The sequence below is a fragment of the Arachis hypogaea genome, chromosome 2, assembly GCF_003086295.3.
Source record: "Arachis hypogaea cultivar Tifrunner chromosome 2, arahy.Tifrunner.gnm2.J5K5, whole genome shotgun sequence".
Classification (NCBI taxonomy): domain Eukaryota; kingdom Viridiplantae; phylum Streptophyta; class Magnoliopsida; order Fabales; family Fabaceae; genus Arachis; species Arachis hypogaea.
In genome coordinates, this window is record NC_092037.1 from 41,301,476 (window position 1) to 41,310,536 (window position 9,061).

The 9,061-nt window shown below is 40.2% G+C and overlaps 1 non-coding gene across 1 annotated transcript; it reads left to right on the forward strand.

Annotated features, from left to right (window-relative positions):
* Window positions 1-7,929: 7,929 nt before the first annotated feature.
* On the forward strand, window positions 7,930-8,037 carry LOC112765446 (small nucleolar RNA R71). The gene has a single exon (XR_003183780.1). It is a non-coding gene; the product is annotated as a small nucleolar RNA R71 (small nucleolar RNA).
* The last annotated feature ends 1,024 nt before the right edge of the window (window positions 8,038-9,061 follow it).

A 9,061-nucleotide genomic window follows, 5' to 3' on the forward strand; every position in this document is an offset into this window, starting at 1 on the left:
TAGTTAGGTTAGTACTTATATTGTATAGGTTGTCATAGGTTAAGTGGGAAAGTCTAGGTCAATCAAAGATTCAAATTCTAGTCCACTTAACCATATATGATCCTACCTTGACCCTAGCCCCATTACAACCTATGAAAACACCTCATGATGAATGTATGCATGCATTGAATAATAGTTGATTGTTAGAAGAAAAACAAATCTTGGAAAGTATGATTAGGAGAGAATTGAGTGAATCGACCTTATACACTTGAGCAACTAGAGTGCAAACACTTCCGGTGAGGGTTCGATGCTCAATTCCTTGATTCCCGGCTTTCATGAGCTTTCTTCTTGCAAGTCTACTTGAACTTCATTTTAATATTTGAATTGGTGGGATACATGAATCGTTATATGATCTTGGCCCTACTTGTGCATGTATGACTTGGAGGATTGATTTATTTTTAACCAAGTATGTAAAACCATTTTGCATTTAGTTTTATCCATTTAGATAGTTGCATATAGTTTAGGTTGCATATAGTTTATTTACATTGAATAAATGTTGATACCCTTTGTTTCTCTCTTGGCTTAAGCATGAGGACATGCTTGGTTTAAGTGTGGGAAGGTTGATAAATCTCATTTGTAGGGTTTTATCTTGTATTGATTTTTGGGGATTTTATCACCTTTTACCTACATTTATTCAATGAAATAGCATGGTTTTGTAACTTCTCCCTTAATCGTGCTTAAGAGTGAAAACATGCTTTTTAGGTTTTAAAATAGCTAAATTTAATTTACCTTGATTCCATTAGATGCCTTGATATGTTTGTTAAGTGATTTCAGATTTAGGAGGCAAGGATTGGATCAAGAGAATGAAGGAAAAGCATGTAGAAATGGAGAACTCATAAAGAAATGAAGGAATCGCAAAAGCTGTCAAGCCGACCTCTTCGTGCTTAATCGACCATAACATGAGCTACAGAGGTTCAAATGATGCTATTTCAGTTGCGTTGGAAAGCTAACATCCGGGGCTTCAAAATGATATAAGATTTTCCATAGTTGCATCGCGCATAAAGGCGCGCACGCGCACAATATGCGTACGCATCGATGGTTGCACATGATCCACTTAATGCAACTCATGGCCAGTGATTTTAGAAGCCTTGTGGGCCCAATCTAACTCATTTCTGATGCTATTTAAGCCAAGTATTGAAGGGGAATCAACAAACTTAGACACACTTAGAGAGAGAAGCTTTCACTTTTCTCTAGGATTAGGATTTGGTTAGATCTAGATTAGGATTTCTTATATCTAGGTTAATTTCATGCTTTGATTTACTTCTCCTTTTGTAATTCTTCTTCTTCTACATCTCTTCTCTCTAGTTTAGCATTTAATTCTTGTAATTCTCTACTTTTATGTTGATGCACTTTTATTCTTCCATTTTCCTTTAATGCAATTTGTGTTTTCATGTTCCTTTATTGTTCATTTGATTTGTTGTTGTTAATTCTTTGCAATTAGTTGTTGTTAGATTTTGTTTTTGTTGTTGATTTACTATGCTTTCCTTTTATGCCTTCCATGTGTTTGATGAAATGCTTGGTTGGATTTTAGAGTAGAATTTTATGCTCTTGGCTTAGAAATATAACTTAGGAACTTTTGAGTTACTAATATCCAAGTAATTGATGATTGGGATCCATTGACTCTAGTTCTCACTAATTGAATTAGTGGAGAGTTAGGACTTATAGACTAGGATTGATATAGCTCATTTCACTTTTCTTTACTACTAGTTAGAGAATGACTTAATGGGATTGATCCTTGCCAATTTTCATGTTGTGGTTAGTGATTAGGATAGAGATCCTTAACCACCAACCCTTGCCAAGACCTTTTTTGCCATTAGTTTACTTCCTTGTCATTTATCTTTCATGTCTCTTATTAAAACCCCAAAACATAACTCATAACCAATAATAAGACACTTTATTGCAATTCCTAGGAAGAACGACCCAAGATTTAAATACTTCGGTTTATAGATTTTAGGGGTTTGTTTTAGTGACAAACAAATGTTTGTATGAAAGGATTATTGTTGGTTTAGAAACCATACTTGCAACGAGAATTTATTATGAATTCTAGACCACACAAAAGTCCGCTCATTAATGTTATGAAAGGAACAAGAGTGGAGTTCATATTGTTGAATAAAAGTCCCAATATTTGTGGAGTGGTAATTGATTAGCTAAGTTGGTTCACCAACAAGGTCTAAGGGCAATTATGTGTTTTAAATCATATGCTTGAAGCACATCCTATGAGACCAGCTAAATAACAAGATCCTAATAAGAAAAAGAAAAACAAAAGTTAGAGTGTGAAAAAGAAAGGAAAAAGAATAGGAAATAAGGCAAGGCATCAAGGGTTTGAATCTTGAGGCATGTGTCTGTGGTGCTCTTGTGCAAAGGATCTGCTTGGATGAATATGTTCTTAGGAATGCTTTATCACTTGGTAACTTGGGTTAACTAATCCAGGATTATCAACTGAAAATCCACTATCAAGAGCAACCTTGCCACAAAGCACTTAGTAATCCAAAGAGGTGCTGGACACCAAGGCCTCAAGAAAGAAAATAACAAACCATATGCCTGTGGTGTATAAGTGTGGGGGAGAGACTCGAGGGAGTAGGTCCTTAGGGGTGTTTCAACACCTAGCACCTTGAACCAATTGGTTCAGGAGTGCTGGCTGAAAGCTTATCTTAAAGAGTTTCCCCCTCACAAAGCACTTAGCCTAAGAAAGCAATAAACCCTGAAAAAAAAAAGAAAAAGGGGAAGGATCAATGAATCAGGATCTCATAGGATGCAGTCAAGTGAGTGATCAAGGGCATGATAAGGACCTGAAAACCAGCAAAGGCATGAACCTAAGTTGCTATGCATGAAACCCCATGAACCAAGGACCTAACTTCTATAATAAAGACTTGTTTCTCTTATTCTTTCATTCATCAACAGAAAAAAAAGGAAGAAAAAAATAACTGAAGAGCAAACTGTGAAAAGAGAAGAATCAAGGTAGAGGAAGAGGCCACAATAGCAAACTCGAAGAGGAAGAGGGAAAAGCGGCCGTGGGCATCGCAAAGAGGGAGGAGAGGCAACAGCTGCAAATCTGGACGAAAAAAGAGACGTAGCGGCGACGACAGATCTGAACGAAGGAGGAGCGAGTGGCGGCGCGCGGATCTGGACGGAGCAGACACAGCGGCACTGCTCGGATCTGAACGAAGAGGGAGACGCAGCGGCGGCAGCACGTGGATCTAGGCAAAGGGGGAGATGCGGCGGCGACACGTGGATTTGGGCAAAGGGGGAGACGCGGCGGCGGCAGCGGTGGATCTGGACGAAGAGATGCAATGCTGACGGCAAATCTGGACGACGGGATTCGACGGCGGAAGGAGGAAGGAAGGAGGAAGGAAGAAGGAGAACGGTTATGGTGATTGGAGAAGGAGAAAGAGAAAAAAGAATTAGGATTAAGAAATTAATAAGGGGTAAATGAGTAAAAAATTGTGTCTAATTGATTGTGTCTTTGTGTCTCAATATTTTGGAAGTACACTGAATACATGTATTTTGTGTATACTTGTGTACTAACGTGTCCATCGAAAATTTGTGTCTCAACAAACAAACACAGAACATGTTCTAGCGTGTCCATGTCTCTGTGTCTGTGTCTTTGAAACCAAACGCTGCCTTAGTGGTCATGTTAGTGCCACTAACGTTGGGGTTATCGTGGGTCAAGTAGGTTGGGACGTTAATGACAAAGTTAGTGTCACTAATGTCATCGAACCGAAATTCAGACTTAACGTTAACACCACTAACATCCTGACTGACTGCATACCATGCCTGACTCGCTCTCTTTCTACAAGCAACGCTGAGCCCACTAAGGACTGTAACTGCTTCAACTAAAGAACAAAGGCCCATATCCAAGACTTGAAGAGCTAACTAGAAGATCAGAAGAGTAGTATATATAGGAGTAGTTTTGAACTAGAAGGGAGCTTGGCATTATTGGGAGCTACACTCTGTATATTTATGTTTTTTGCAATTTTTAGTTACTTTACAATGCACTTTTCTTTTACCCATTCCATTCCCAGAGCTATGAAAAACTAAACCCCTTTCATTGGGTTAGGGAGCTCTGTTGTAATTTGATGGGTCAATTATAGTTTTCATTCTTCTTCCTCTTTCTTTTCTCTTCCATGGCAAGCTGTATGTAGGGCATCACTGTTGTCAATGGCTACATCCCATCCTCTCAGTGAAAATGGTCCTATGCTCTATCACAGCACGGCTAATCATCTGTCGGCTCTCAATCAGGTTGGAATAGAATCCCTTGATTCTTTTGCGTCTGTCACTAACGCTCAGCCTTCAGGAGTTTGAAGCTCGTCACAGTCATTCAATACCGGAATCCTACTCGGAATACCACAGACAAGGTTAGACTTTCCAAATTCCCGGAATCCTACTCAGAATACCACAGACAAGGTTAGACTTTCTGGATTCCCATGAATGCCGCCATCTATCTAGCTTATACCACGAAGATTCTGTTGGGGAATCTAAGAGATATGCCCCCGGCCTAAGGTAGAACGGAAGTGGTTGTCAGTCACGCGCGTTCATAGGTGAGAATGATGATGAGTGTCATGGATCATCACATTCATCAAGTTGAAGTGCAACGTATATCTTGGAATAAGAATAAAAGAGAATTGAATAGAAAATAATAGTAATTGTATTGAAACTTGAGGTACAGCAGAGCTCCACACCCTTAATCTATGGTGTGTAGAAACTCCACCGTTGAAAATACATAAGTGAGAGGTCCAGGCATGGCCGAATGGCCAGCCCCCTTGATCTGAGAACTAATCATCCCAAGATGATCCTAAGATCTAAAGTGATCAAAAGATGTCCAATACAATAGTAAATTATCCTATTTATACTATACTAGCTACTAGGGTTTACATGAGTAAGTAATTGATGCATAAATCCACTTCCGGGGCCCACTTGGCGTGTGTTTGGGCTGAGCTTGATCTATCCACGAGCTGAGGCTTCTTTTGGAGTTGAACGCCGAGTTATAGCGTGTTTCTAGCATTCAACTCCGGGTCGTGACGTGTTTCTGGCGTTTGACTCCAGACAGCAGCATGTACTTGGCGTTGAGCGCCCCTTTACATCGTCAATTCCCGAATAAAGTATAGACTATTATATATTTCTGGAAAGATCTGGATTTCTACTTTCCAACGCCATTGAGAGCGCGCCATTTGGAGTTCTGTAGCTCCAGAAAATTCATTTTGAGTACAGGGAGGTCAGATTCCAACAACATCAGCAGTCCTTTTGTCAGCCTTTTTCAGAGTTTTGCTCAAGTCCCTCAATTTCAGCCAGAAATTACCTGAAATTATAGAAAAACACACAAACTCATAGTAAAGTCCAGAAATGTGAATTTAACATAAAAACTAATGAAAACATCCCTAAAAGTAGCTTGAACTTACTAAAAACTACCCAAAAACAATGCCAAAAAGCGTATAAATTATCCGCTCATCACCTTTCCTCTTTCTAGAGGTTTCTCCGGCCTTAGGTGCCATAAATGGTTATGGAAAAACAAAAAGCAATGCTTTTACCACACCAAACTTAGAAGGTTTGCTCGTCCTCGAGCAAAAAAAGAAAGAAGAGAGTAGAAGAAGAAGAAATGGAGGAGATGGAGGGGGCTTTGTGGTTCGGCCAAGGGGGAGAAGTAGTGTGTAGGTTGTGTGAAGAGATAGGTGAGGGATTTTTGGTGAAGAGGTGTTGAGGTGATTGGTGAATGGGTGAAGAAGAGAGAGAGTGGTGGGGTAGGTGGGGATCCTGTGGGGTCCACAGATCCTGAGGTGTCAAGGATAATTCATCCCTGCACCAAGTGGCGAGCAAAAATGCTCTTTATGCCAATTTTGGCGTTAAACGCCAGGCTGGTGCCCATTTCTGGCGTTTAACGCCAGCTTCTTGCCCTTTCCTGGCGTTTAACGCCAGTCTGGTGCCCCTTTCTGGCGTTAAACGCCCAGAATGGTGCCAGACTGGGCGTTAAACGCCCATTTGTTGCCCTTGTTTAAACGCCAACAAGGTTTTCCTCCAGGGTGTGCTATTTTTCCTTCTGTTTTTCATTCTGTTTTTGCTTTTTCAATTGATTTTGTGACTTCCCATGATCATCAACCCACAGAAAACATAAAATAACAAAGAAAATTAGATAAATATAACATTGGGTTGCCTCCCAACAAGCGCTTCTTTAATGTCAGTAGCTTGACAGTGGGCTCTCATGGAGCCTCACAGATGCTCAGAGCAATGTTGGAACCTCCCAACACCAAACTTAGAGTTTGAATGTGGGGGTTTAACACCAAACTTAGAAGTTGGTTGTGGCCTCCCAACACCAAACTTAGAGTTTGACTGTGGGGGCTCTGTTTGACTCTGTATTGAGAGAAGCTCTTCATGCTTCCTCTCCATGGTTACAGAGGGATATCCTTGAGCCTTAAGCATAAGGGAGTCCTCATTCACTTGAATGATCAATTCTCCTCTGTCAACATCAATCACAGCCTTTGCTGTGGCTAGGAAGGGTCTGCCAAGGATGATGGATTCATCCATGCACTTTCCAGTCTTTAGGACTATGAAATTAGCAGGGATGTAATGGTCTTCAACCTTTACCAAAACATCCTTTACCAGTCTATAAGCTTGTTTTCTTGAATTGTCTGCCATCTCTAGTGAGATTCTTGCAGCTTGTACCTCAAAGATCCCTAGCTTCTCCATTACAGAGAAAGGCATGAGGTTTATGCTTGACCCTAGGTCACACAGAGCCTTCTTAAAGGTCACGGTGCCTATGGTACAAGGTATTGAGAACTTCCCAGGGTCCTGTCTCGTTTGAGGTAATTTCTGCCCAGTCAAGTCATCTAGTTCTTTGGTGAGCAAAGGAGGTTTGTTCTCCCAAGTCTCATTACCAAATAACTTGTCATTTAGCTTCATGATTGCTCCAAGGTATTTAGCAACTTGCTCTTCAGTGACATATTCATCCTCTTCAGAGGAAGAATACTCATCAGAGCTCATAAATGGCAGAAGTAAATCCAATGGAATCTCTATGGTCTCATTATGAGCCTCAGATTCCCATGGTTCCTCATTAGGGAACTCATTGGAGGCCAGTGGACGTCCATTGAGGTCTTCCTCAGTGGCGCTCACTACCTCTTCCTCCTCTCCAAATTCGGCCATGTTGATGGCCTTGAACTCTCCTTTTGGATTCTCTTCTGTATTGCTTGGAAGAGTACTAGGAGGGAGTTCAGTAATTTTCTTGCTCAGCTGTCCCACTTGTGCCTCTAGGTTTCTAATGGAGGATCTTGTTTCAGTCATGAAACTTTGAGTGGTTTTGATTAAATCAGAGACCATGGTTGCTAAGTCAGAGTGGCTTTGCTTAGAATTCTCTATCTGTTGCTGAGAAGATGATGGAAAATGTTTGCCATTGCTAAACCTGTTTCTTCCACCATTATTGTTGTTGAAACCTTGTTGAGGTCTCTGTTGATCCTTCCATGAGAGATTTGGATGATTTCTCCATGAAGGATTTTAGGTGTTTCCATAAGGTTCTCCCATGTAATTCACCTCTTCCATTGAAGGGTTCTCAGGATCATAAGCTTCTTCTTCAGATAAAGCATCCTTAGTACTGCCTGGTGCAGCTTGTATTCCAGACAGACTTTGAGAAATCATATTGACTTGCTGAGTCAATATTTTGTTCTGAACCAGTATGGCATAAAGAGTATCAATTTCAAGAACTCCTTTCTTCTGATTCGTCCCATTGTTCACAGGATTCCTTTCAGAAGTGTACATGAATTGGTTATTTGCAACCATTTCAATGAGTTCTTGAGCTTCTGTAGGCGTCTTCTTCAAATGAAGAGATCCTCCAGCAGAGCTGTCCAATGACATCTTGGACAGCTCAGACAGACCATTATAGAAGATAGCTATGATGCTCCATTCAGAAAGCATGTCAGAAGGACACTTTCTGATCAATTGTTTGTATCTTTCCCATGCTTCATAGAAGGATTCACCTTCCTTCTGTCTGAAGATTTGGACTTCCACTCTAAGCTTACTCAATTTTTGAGGTGGAAAGAACTTTGCCAAGAAGGCATTGACTAGCTTTTCCCAAGAGTTCAGGCTTTCTTTAGGTTGTGAGTCCAACCATATCCTAGCTCTGTCTCTTACAGCAAAAGGGAATAGCATAAGTCTGTAGACTTCAGGGTTAACCCCATTGGTCTTGGCAGTGTCACAGATTTGCAAGAACTCAGCTAAAAACTGATGAGGATCTTCCAATGGAAGTCCATGGAACTTGCAATTCTGTTGCATTAGAGAAACTAATTGAGGCTTAAGCTCAAAGTTGTTTGCTCCAATGGCAGGGATAGAGATGCTTCTCCCATAGAAGTCGGGAGTAGGTGCAGTAAAGTCACCCAGCACCTTCCTTGCATTGTTGGCATTGTTGTTATTTTTGGCTGCCATTTCTTCTTCTTGTTTGAAGATTTCTGTTAGGTCCTCTACGGAGAGTTGTGCCTTAGCTTCTCTTAGCTTTCGCTTCAAGGTCCTTTCAGGTTCAGGGTCAGCCTCAACAAGAATGCTTTTGTCTTTGCTCTATGTCACAGCATAGAGATTCCTTGAGGTGTCAGAGGAAAAGAAAAATAGAAGGAAGAGGTAGAAGAATTCAAACTTATCAAGAAAGATAGAGTTCGAATTGTGCATTGAGGAGGAGTGTTAGTCCATAAATAGAAGGATGTGAGAAGAGGGGAAGAAATTTTCGAAAAATATGATTGGGAAAGAAATAAAGTGGTTTTTTGAAAAAGATTTTGAAATTAGAAATCAGAAAGATATGATTGAAAACTATTTTGAAAAAGATGTGATTAAGAAAATATGATTGAAAAGATGTGGTTTTAAAAAGATGTGATTGAGAAGACATGATTTGAAAAACAATTTAAGAAGATTTGATTTTAAAAATTAATGACCTGCCTAACAAGAAAGATATGATTCAGACATTAAACCTTTCTCAACAGAAAAGGCAACATACTTGAAATGTTGAATCAAATCATTAATTGTTAGCAAGTATTTTTGAAAATGGAAAGAAATT